Raw genomic sequence first — 11844 nt, forward strand, 5'->3', positions numbered from 1 at the left:
TACGCCTGTGCGAAACGTGTAAAATGGTCAACGATCACAAGGATATACTCATAGCCCCCTTTACTAGGCTCCAAATGTAAATAGTCGACACAGACTAACTCAAAAGATGCACTTGTTGTGATGGATCCCATTTGGGCTTTTGGTGGAATGTTGGGGTGTTTTTGTTTAATGCAGAGACATTTTTTTGTCACATAATCTTCAATGTCTTGCTGCATATGTGGCCAATAAAACCGTTCCCGGGCAAGATGGATGACCTTCTCAGATCCCACATGTCCCATATCATCATGCAAGCTTTTTAACACGACCAGTTTAAGCTGTTGAGGGACGACAAGTTGATTATTTCGGTCTGTCTTCCGGTAGTGTAAACTGTCTTCCACCATTAGCTTCTTCCACTTATAGAGTAGCTTTCTTGTCAGTTTGCTCGTTGTTTTTTTTTTTTCATCTCCTGTTGGAGTCCTTCCTTTCAGTTTCAGAAATACAATCTCTTTATTAACTGGATCATTCAGTTGGGCAGTCCTGATGTCCTCTTGTGTGATTCTAGAAATGCTCTCTGGTGACGCAGCATTCGCATCCTTACTGTTAAGCTGTAGGACAGCCACCCAAGGAACATCACTGTCGTGTGCTGCTTTGCTACCCTGCCACACTGCAGAAATGACCTCTGACGATACAGCCTCTGTGAAATGATGTATCTGCTGGGGAAGCTTAACTGGGTATCTGGACAACATGTCAGCATCAGCGTTTCTCTTTCCAGGTCTAAACTTGATGTCAAAATGAAAATCAGCTAATTCTCCAACCCATCTGTGACCCACTGCGTTTAGTCTTGCTGAACTCAAGACATAGGTCAGGGGGTTATTATCTATATAGACAGTAAAGGGTGGCGCGTAGTGCACATAATCCCAAAATTTGTCACAGATTGCCCATTTGAGTGCCAGAAATTCTAGTTTGCCTGAGTGAAGATGGTAGTTTTTCTCTGCCGGCGTCAATGTCCTGAACCCATATCCAATCACACGCAGTTTGTTGTTTTGCTGTTGATATAATACAGCCCCAAGTCCTTTGTTTGAAGCATCAGTATGCAATACAAATGGTAAATAAAGGTCTGGATAAGCAAGGATAGGAGGGTTTATCAACATCTTGACTAACCTGGACAACACATTTTGATGCTAAGCAATCCAAGTGATGGGTGTACGGGAGGGGAGTTGTCCCTTGTTTTCTTTTCTTTTCCTATGTTGTTCTGAGACAAGGTGACTTTACTGTTCTCTCCTTGGTTCTGTAGCAACTCAAACAAGGGCCTGGCTACACGTGAGAAATCTTGAATTAAGGACCGGTAATAGCTGAGAAATCCAAGCAAAGTTCGAATCTCCCCAACTGTGGAGGGTTTCTTTTCTTTCAGAGCCATTACTGCTTCCAAATCCTTTGGGTCAATCTGGATTCCATTCTCTAACACCATCCGCCCAAGGTAACGGATTTGTCTTTGGAAAAGTTCACACTTGGCTGGACGAAGTTTGATGCCATGTGTCGCATCCGGGAGAAAACTTGGCGGAGATGATTCACATGATCGTCAAAAGTTTTAGAATAGCAAAGAACATCATCTAAATATGGCACACAACACTCATCCCTGATGCCCTCTAAAACTCCCTCCATGCACCTCTGGAATGCGGCTGGTGCGTTGGTCAGTCCAAAGGGTATCCTTATCCATTCATAGAGTCCCCAAGGTGTGCTAAATGCTGTTAAATGTCTCGACTCCTCACTCACAAAACCTTGATGATATGCACTACCTTGGTCTAAGATGGAAAACCACGAATTGCCTCCCAAACTGTCCAGCAGATCGTGAATCCGTGGCAGCGGGTGACGGTCAGGGATGGTTTCGCAGTTGAGCTCACGGAAGTGAACACACAGTCGCAGGCTACTGTCTTTTTTCCGCACGCATACCACTGGTGAGGAATAAGATGAGACAGATTTACAGGTCCATCCTCTTTCTAAAAGGTTTTTAATGTACTCCTTTACGTCTTTATATAGTGGTCGTGGAATGGAGTTGTAATTTTTCTGAACAGCCGCGTTGTCTTGTGTCTTGATTTTTAGCTGCAAGCCAGGAATACATCCAATGTCTCCCTCCGCACGAGCAAAAACATCAGACTCATCATTGAGAGATTGTCGCACAACCTTTTGTTCATGGTCAGAATGATGACCTAGGTTGACGTCTGGATGCCATTTTTCTGGCCCGGGGTTTCCTTTTGCATTGACGTGGCAATCATCATTTGAGCTTCCAGGGGCAGTGCATGGCAGAGGACATTCACTGAGGTCTGGTTGTTTCTGAGGAGATGACTGCATGGTTACAGGTTTACTATCTGTGATCTCTTCGAGGCAACCCAAGACTGTCTTTGGAAGTATGAAGAGGTCTCGCTTGGTTGTGTTTTGGACAGGTATTTTCACTATTTTGGAAGCGCCAGCTGGTACATCAACAAGAGCAGGGAACAACTCCAACCCATCTGGCAGCCTACACTCAACATGGGGTTCAAACAGCATTGCCCCTCCCCCAGGATAAGCCCTTATCCTACACTTCACCTCACAAATTTGGCTACTGGGGACTGTTAGCCCCTCCTTTCCAACTTTCAACCCCAACCTTTCTGACTCTTCCCGGGATGGCATTGTTTGAACGACAGAGACTAGAGTTTCAACATTGACCCTCTGAACTTTTAGGGCTTCTGACAGTAAATCTACCAAGCTTAAGTCATCTGCTTGGTGACTGCTTTCCTTCATGATTTCTTGAATTACATTAAAGCCTAACAATGGGCTGCTCACACTCTCCTTGCTTACTAGCATTGGAACACAGAGCGCAACAGAGCCGTGTCGGTGACTTGTGATCTCAAGCAGAACCTCTATCCACCCGTCAAATGGCACCTCTGTCCCATTGGCTGCTGTAACTTTGAGCGGGTGATCAGGCAGCAGAGTCTCTAGTGGCTGAATACTTAGATTTGGCAAGGCCTTCTGTACCCAAGATTTCTCTACTATACTGACTTGTGCCCCACTGTCCAACAGCATCTGAAGTTTAACCCCATTAAGACAACAAGTTATCATGCGCCTCCCACCGATCAGCTGTGCAACGTGCTTTCCCCCTGGCACATTGTTTTGTCTGGAGAACTTGTTAGAAGATGGCATTTTCCCTTTAGGGTGTGGCCTTTCTGAGATCGGGGACCCTACATGAAGTCTGGTCACTCCCCAGTGACCTCATCCGGTTTCCCGACTTTTGCAAGCACCCAATTGCTCTGTGGCCCTCTTTTCCACAACAGAAACAGTGTGTGCAATTCCCAATTCCTTGGGAGATACATTGTTGGCACTTCCCTTTTGCTTCTGGTATGGCTGACTGTTTTGGATGTGGTGACATGGAATGTGTGTTCTCAGTTGCTGTGTTTACTACAGGTGTGAGAACTTTCTCAATACTCTTAGTCAAAGATGACACTTGTAATGTTAGCTCTTGAATAGCGGTCCGATTGGCTTGGACTTCTGCCTGCACCTGAACTACATTCTGGGTGTCCTTTCCCTGATGTATTGCACTGACACTGACTGCTTTCTGCCTGTGCATCTGGCCTGACCTGTTCTGCCTCTCTGTGTCTTCACTCAAAGATTTTGTGATGACTTCTAAAATAAAGTCATCAGTAACACCTATGTCTGAAATGTGTGGTTTAAGGTGTCGTCGGATGTATGCGCATTTTTCATTCATACTTTGGTAGAGGGAATGAAGAAATAATCCCTGTACCAGCTTACTGTCATACTGAAAGCCGGTACTCTGTTTAGAGGCAAAAATAACACGCTGTTTTAACCCCATAAGTCTGTACATAAACTGTTGTGGGCTTTCTCTGTCAAGTTGTTTTGCATTGCTCTACTGCTGAAATAATTCAGTAGTGCTTTTTTCTCGGAAATGTGCCCCGAGAAAGCGTTTTAACTCGGTTACTGTTAGGTTATCTTTGGTAATGAGCATGTCTTTAAAGTTACCGGGCTTGATTATCTTAAGCACTGTTCTAATAACCTCAGTCTAAGTAAAACCTTCAGTTACTCCCTCATAAATTTGCTTAGACAAGCTGTTAAAACTTAAATCCGAATCTCTATCTGAAATTTGGCCTCCATGAATCTTAAATTCTCTGCGGGGTAACAATGTAGCAACATCTGCTAGTCTTACCAACCCAGTCACCTGATCAGCAACCACTGTTTGTCGCACAGTCTCACTTATTGCAGATTTTACTGCTGCTTGTTTCGTTTCCGACACTGATGCGACAGCATCTTCTTCAGATGCCTGGCCTGGTTCTCTTGCTTCCTGAAGCAGCTGCAGTTCATCAATGAGGTCACGAAACATGAGTAGGCGAGACATACCCTGGTCCTCCAGACTCTTCATTGTTTTACTTCTTAAGAAGTCAACAATAAAGTCAAAGAGATCCACTTCAGTCGCGTCTTCACCTGGCAAATCTTCATCCACCTCATCTCGGCATGATTCTGCAAGTTTGTAAAGCAAGTCTTTGTTGGCGGCACTGGTCAACTGACGAAGCTGTTGCTGGATTTCCCACTGTAGATCATGAAGTGCGGCCATCTCCGGATACCAGATGTCTTTAACCTGGTTCTTGGCTCCGTACACAGGGGATCAGGAACCCACGGTTCTAACGTGATTAGCACCAGTCCACCAGGGGGCGCTAATCCCGGACGAGCCCCCAAATTTGTTGCCCTCCTGGTATTACCAGGAGAAGGCAAAAGTGTCCTGACAGTTTCAACGTGTAAGGCTGTGGTGGAAACAGAGGAGTCACACGTTGAGCTGACGTTACGCTGCTCAAACAGAAGGATTACTTCTTCTTCTTGTGTGGTCCTACTCAACCTCACACCACTGACGCGATTAGTGCCCACTAGCGGCCGGATGTCAGATAGCGCTGTTGTGACTGATATTGCTTTTCTATGATGCATGACAAAGAAAAAAAGAGATTGAGGGAAAACAGAATTAAATAGGGGTGTTTGTTTTTTTTTAACCACTTTATCTGTTTTGACCCCACTACAGATATACAATGTGACACATCCTCCCCTCCAGACTGACGTAACATCATGACCGTGCTGCATGCTGATTTGTTTTCTTTTTCTTTCCTTGTTTTTTATAGGCTACATGTCCGGCAATCAGACATGATAGCCCGCACACTCACAAGCACGCAAACTTTCCCCCATTCATACAAACACGTGCGCACACACACACAAAGGACGCAATGTGTACCCTCCCCACATCGACACCCACACCTACTGGCCCTCTCTCCTGTCTTCCCTCTCTCCTGCCTTTCCTCTCTCCTCCTGCAACACCCCCAGGACCCACTGGGTTTCACTGCGGGCACCTCCACAGCTGAGGTCCGGGATCTCTGCAGGGTTCTAGGACAGAGACACAAACCAAGTTGTACTAGAACCCTGCAGGAACCCTTCACAGAGCTGGAAGGATTTTAGCTTCAGGCTGCAAGATGGGGTCTATATATAATGTTGGCCACATACGTCATCGTTTATGTAATCTCTGACCACGCCCACAAACCAGGACCACTATTATACCAGGGGCGTGGCACCAAATACCACGCCCACAAAGGGGCGGGACTTCACATAAACGTTTCTGATTCGAGTTCCAGAAACTGATTTGCTATTTCTGGGTTCCGATGATCTCCAAGTGTAGGAAAGGCTGGTTGGCAGGCTGGCAGGCAAGCAGGAGGGAAGCAGACAATCGGGGGTGTACGGGGGTAGGAAAACAACTGACAGACAGGCAGAATACAGGCAGGATCTCTGGAAAGGAAAAATACAGGACAGGTTACTAAACTGAGAATTTACACCGGGCAAATAATCAGCAGCCGAGAGACGTTACCAAAAGGAAATTAACAATCTGGCGATGATCAGCAGGCTGGACTGGTCTTCAGACTATGCTGATTGGCAGATGCCGACAGAAAAAAACTCCCAAAGGTCTGACTCGGTGGCAGCGGACGATGTCTGCTCGGGTCCTTAGTGCTCCATCTAACCTACTTGCATTCATGTCTGCATTCATGCCTGTTTGCCTGTGTAGCAAGACATGCCTGTCTCCAATTGCTGCCCCTTGAGTTCCTGAACTGGGCTACACGTTAGCAGCTACTATGTCGCTGCAGAGGACGGCGGGAGTGATCAGCTGTTCCACAACGCTGTATGGTTCGGATTACATGACGGGGCTATGAGCCAGTGGTGCAACGCTGGATAGTGCACTGCAAAGGACCACCACTGCTGCTTTGCTGTAGTGGCATAACCTCTTACCTTTTCTGCTGCTTCATCTCACAGAGAGCTTCGGCTGGAGAGCTTTGCAACAGGACCAATCTGAGCGGATATTGGACAATTGGATAAGTGCTATTTTATGTGCATACTTGATGCAACCGAGATGCAACCAGGTCTCTGGATCGGTGAACTGTGGCAGGGTCCCAGCGGAGGAATGGCCATCAATATGAGCCCCGTTGGGGAACGCTGCTCCGTTTTATTTTGTGCAACTGGTTTTGGAAAATTGGCCGACATGTCAAAAACCAGGGTAAAATATGAAATATTGCAGATTGAGGAGACATGTCAGAGAACACAAACTGCTTCATGGTGGTTTTTACTTCTATCAAAACGATTATCCTGGGAACAAATGGAAGATTTGATGGAAACAGTGGGGTGGGTTGTCGAAATTGTTTCAACATCACAAAATCAAATCGTTTTTTTTTCTAAAGCACTTTTAATGTCAGGAGCAACACTGAGTGCTTTACATGGTGAAACCAATTAAACACACCAAAACAGAATCTGATAACAGCAATTCAACAACACTTATCATATTCTCTTACATACAGTCATAGATTTACACACACACATAAAGTGCACTCTCCTGCGCATACATGACTCCCTATAACTTCTCTTTCTTAACTGAATGTTGATACAAATAAATAAAACAATTAGAAAAGTGTCAAACCAGATCCCACCCATGTGCAAAGAGGCCACCGCCACAGCAGACTGAGGTGCACACTGCAGCCATAAGGCCGTGGTGCAGGACCCCCTGCCAATCAAAGAGGATTACCACAGCAACAACCCGAGCAAGGCTCCTGGCGTAAAGGATCCCCATAAGTAAAACATTGGCGTTTAAACAAAAATAAATACCTTTAAAAACAAAACAGCAAACAAAAGCAGCAATCATGAAAATACACATAAAATACATCATAATATATTGTGCTGAAAATGTAATCACATTTAAAGAACATAAAATTTAAGATTCTTAAATTTCAAATTTATTAGTATTAAATAAATCAAGATTTTGAAAAAGCCAGTTAAAAGCTAAGCTAATAAAGTGAATATTGAGCCTTTTCTAAAAAACAAGAAGCTTTCTGCTGAGTTTGCTCATGTTGAAAACTATATCATTTAATACAGGAAGAGAATAACCACCTGAATACGAGTTCATAATCTGGAGTCACAGCTGAAAAGAAGAGAAGACAGCAGGACTGGAGCATCAGCTTAAACAGTCCTACAATAATAACCTGATGTTGGAAATATTGGATTTTCAGAATGATCAAAAAGCTTCTGAGAAACCACAACAACAACGATGTATTAGCCTAAAAAAATCTGGTTTTAAACTACATACTGTACAGATTTAACAAAAATCCAGGGTGTCTACTGAGACTGATTAAGGAAAAGACTTAATATACTAGATGAACAACACAACTAAACTGCTCCAGTACAATCTGGAAGAAGAATTAAACAAATTGTTTTACATAAAGATGAGCCTGTTACAAAACACAGCAAGGAAATAGTTCATGTGAAGGAAACAGAAGAGCTTTGACAGCTTATTTGAAATAACTCAAAAGAAGAGTGGATTTTACCATAAACATGAAATCTCATGATACACAAACATGTAAAAATGCACTAGAAACAGCTGCTACTCTTTTGGTGTTCCACAACAGAAGAGTTCAATGTTTCTCATTATCATAAGTTGCTGATTATGGGGCTGCACGGTGGCATAGTGGTTAGCACTGTGGCCTCACAGCAAGGATGGGGCAAGGTTTGAACAGTGGCCTTTCTGTTGTGTGGCGTTTGCATGTTCTCCCAGTCTATGCATGGGTCCACTGTCCAAACACATGCATGTTAGGTAGATTGGGTACTCTAAATTGTCCCTCGGAATGAGTGTGAGCGGTTGTTTGTCTCTGTGTGGCCCTGCGATGGACTGGCAAGCTGTCCAGGATGTCTTTTGCCCAAAAGACTCCTGGGATAGGCTCCAGCTTCCCCACAACCCTGAATTGGATTAAGCGGTTTAGAAAATGAATGAATGAATGAATGAATTATAGGATGCGGTAGCACAGTTTCGTCACATGGGGGCGCTGTGATACTGGAAGTCCAGCTGGGAATGTGAGTGAGGGTAGAATGACGTAGCATTTATAAAACACTGAGTAGGATCTACACTAAAACTGTATGTATGCCCAAAAGCCTCATGTTTTCTATGAGAGAATTGTGTTCACTGTTGTTTCCACACTTTATCTGTGAGACACAACATCTGTTTAGATAAAATGAAGAATGCAGAAATACAGATGAAGAGTTCTGATGACACTGGCTTCATTCATAAAGCTGTGTGTAGCAATGATGACTATAGGTGGCCTACGTATGGAAAACAGTAAATGTGGCGCACAAAAACTTCCCCATTTATAAAGCAGTGCACAGGCACGTCCCACATCTGTTTGCCTTTATAAATCAGGATGTATACTAAATTTCCCACGTGTAAGGGAGCATCTTGTCGCCCACACGTTGGCTATGGGATTAAATGGACAGCATTAGGCTGGTGTCAGGCATATTTATCTGATAGATTTCAGTTTGTAAATGAGTCTTCCTCACATACCAGTAGGGCACAATCATCATGCCTTGATGCATGGGAGAGAGCGTCAGCCAAGTAGAGGCGTTCCCCCAGCTTGCAATGAGAGAAAGTTAAGACCACTGATACCTATCCACAAATGGGCTATGGTCTCTTTCTCTTTCTTTTGTTTTTATGGGGTGTTGGGGTGTCATTTTCTTTGGTTGTCATTGTTTCTGTATAGAATTTGTGCTCAATACTTCTTACTCTATACTGATGTGTAATGTACAAATTGTACAATTGCTTGTTTTATTTTAATCTGCATGACTTGGGTTTATCATGTAAAGCACTTTGTGTTGCCTCTGGCATTAAAAGCGCTTTAGAAATAAAGTTTGATCTGATTTGAATTGAAAGGAACTTTTAATATTGTTAATTCTCTTGTTTGAAAATTCAATAAAAAGATCCTGGATTAAAAAGAAAGTGAGAGTACGAGACTGGCCTGTTTGCTCTTCAGACATTTCTCCCTTTAAAAATGTGTGGCACATTATGAAACACAAAACACCGCAACGGAGACCCGGGACTGTTGAGAAACAAAAGTTGTACATCATCAAGAATAAGAAAGAATTTCACCTACAAAGCTTCAGCAGTGTCCTCAGTTCTGATTTGTTGAATGTTAAGGAAAGATAATCGAACAAACTGATAAACATGACCATGCCCAACGCATCAAATATACCAAATATCAAATATTCACTCAAATTCATGAGTGAATATTTGAAAAATAAGAAGAAAAAAAAAATAAATAAATGTCATGACCCAGTTCAAAAGCCATAACAAAGACGCAGTGCACAGTAGAATTACAATCAAAACTGGAACATAATTTATTACACAAAGCAAAATGCCCAACGAAACCAAAACACTGAAAGGGAGAATGGGAAGAGGGCAAAAGCGGGGGCTCCATGCTGCAACAGATGGCATATAAGGAGGACTGGCCAGGTGCTCCTTGTTGGCCTGATGAGCTCCACGTACCACTCTGAAGGAGGAAAAAAACAAAACAAAAGTAATGGAAACAAACCACATCCATTAGGGCTGTCACACAAACAAACAAAAACCAATAAAGGTTCAAGGTTTGAACATTAAATATCTTCTCTTTGTGGTGTAGTTAATCTCATATAAGGATTTACACATTTTTTTACGCTTCCTCATGCACGCATTACACACACACATATATATATATATATACATATATATATATATATACATATATATATATATATATACATATATATATATATATATATATATATATAGATATATATATATATATATATATATATATATATACATATACATATATATATGGATGCCATTCTAGATTGCGCCGACTGTTGGCAGCAGATTGTAGTAGCTCTGACTTGCTATCTTAATTTTTTTTTTTTAAGTACAAAGTCTTCTCACATAGATATTACCTCAAATTAGGTATTTTTTTCTGACGATTTCAAAAGGGGGTTTGCAGCAAGAAGGATTTTTTTTGCATATTTTTGCTCTTTCAAGGCTTGTTATGATGAGTCTCCATGGCAACGAAAGACTTGTTTACAATCGGGATCAACTGATTAATCTCTCCCAAATCAGGATTATCAGCGAAACAACACATCAAATCCCGATGGAGTTGAAAGGAAAGAGGAGAGGATGAAGAGCGGGAGTCAGAGAGCGAAGAAAGCGATGGAGATTTAAACCATTTCTCCCGACCGTCGTCATGGGTAATGTGAGATCGCTAGCTAACAAAACGGACGAGCTCGAGATGCTAACAAGGTCTCAGAAAGAATACAGAGAGTGCAGTATTATGTGCTTCACCGAGACATGGCTGAACACATCCCTGACTGTAATGTGTCTGTACCGGGCTTTAAAACGGTCCGTGCAGACCGCAGTAGACAACATAGCGGAAAGCTAAAGGGTGGTGGAATTGCAGTGCTGGTTAACCAGCGTTGGTATCATCCTGGACATGTTACTGTGAAGGAGAAGATATGCACAAGGGACATGGAACTGTTAGCTGTGAGCTTCCGTCCATATTATTTACCCAGAGAGTTTACCTGTGTTATTCTGGTAGCGGTTTATATAATACCTGGTACCGCACCAGACACAGCCTGTGACGTCATCAGCTCCGTCGTTGCTCGGCTACAAACACAGCATCCAAACTCATTCATGGCGATCTCCGGAGACTTCAACAACGTCTCCCTCTCTGCAACTCTACCAACATTCCAGCAGTTTGTCAGCTGCTCCACCAGAGAAAATAAGATGTTGGACTTATTTTATGCAAACATGAATAAAGGATCCAGTTGTTCTGCCCTGCCTCCTTTAGGAAGATCTGACCATAATCTGGTTCTTCTCACCTCCACCTACAAGCCCGTCGTTCAGCAGCAACCAGTCATCACAAAGACTATCAAAATCTGGTCTACTGAAGCTGAAGATGCTCTTAGAGGAGGCTTTGAGGCTACAGACTGGAACGTCCTCTGTGAACCTCATGGAGACGACATCAACGCCATGACTGAGTGTGTGACAGATTACATAAACTTCTGTGTGGACAGCATCATCCCAACAAGAACAGTGAGGTGCTTCCCCAATAACAAACCCTGGATCACCAGTGACCTGAAAAAGCTGCTGAACATCAAAAAGAAAGCCTTCAGGGATGGAGACAGGGAGTTATTGAGGGCAACACAAAAACAATTTAAAACCCAAACTAAGAAGTGCAAGGAGGACTACAGGAAGAAGTTAGAAAGTCAGCTCCAGCAGAATAACCTGAGGGATGTGTGGTCTGGAATGAAGAAGGTCACCGGCTTCAAGTTAAAGGGGGACCAGCCTGATGGAGGTCTGGACGGAGCTAATGAGCTGAACATATTCTTCAACAGGTTCAGTTCACCCCCTACCTCCAGCCCAACAGACCACACACCCTCCATAAGCCCACTGCTTTCCTGTCACGCCTCCAATCTGTCACCCTGCAGCTCAGTCATGGACCAGAACACAGC

Source organism: Telmatherina bonti (genome assembly GCF_933228915.1).
Source record: "Telmatherina bonti genome assembly, chromosome: 17".
In the NCBI taxonomy this organism is placed as follows: domain Eukaryota; kingdom Metazoa; phylum Chordata; class Actinopteri; order Atheriniformes; family Telmatherinidae; genus Telmatherina; species Telmatherina bonti.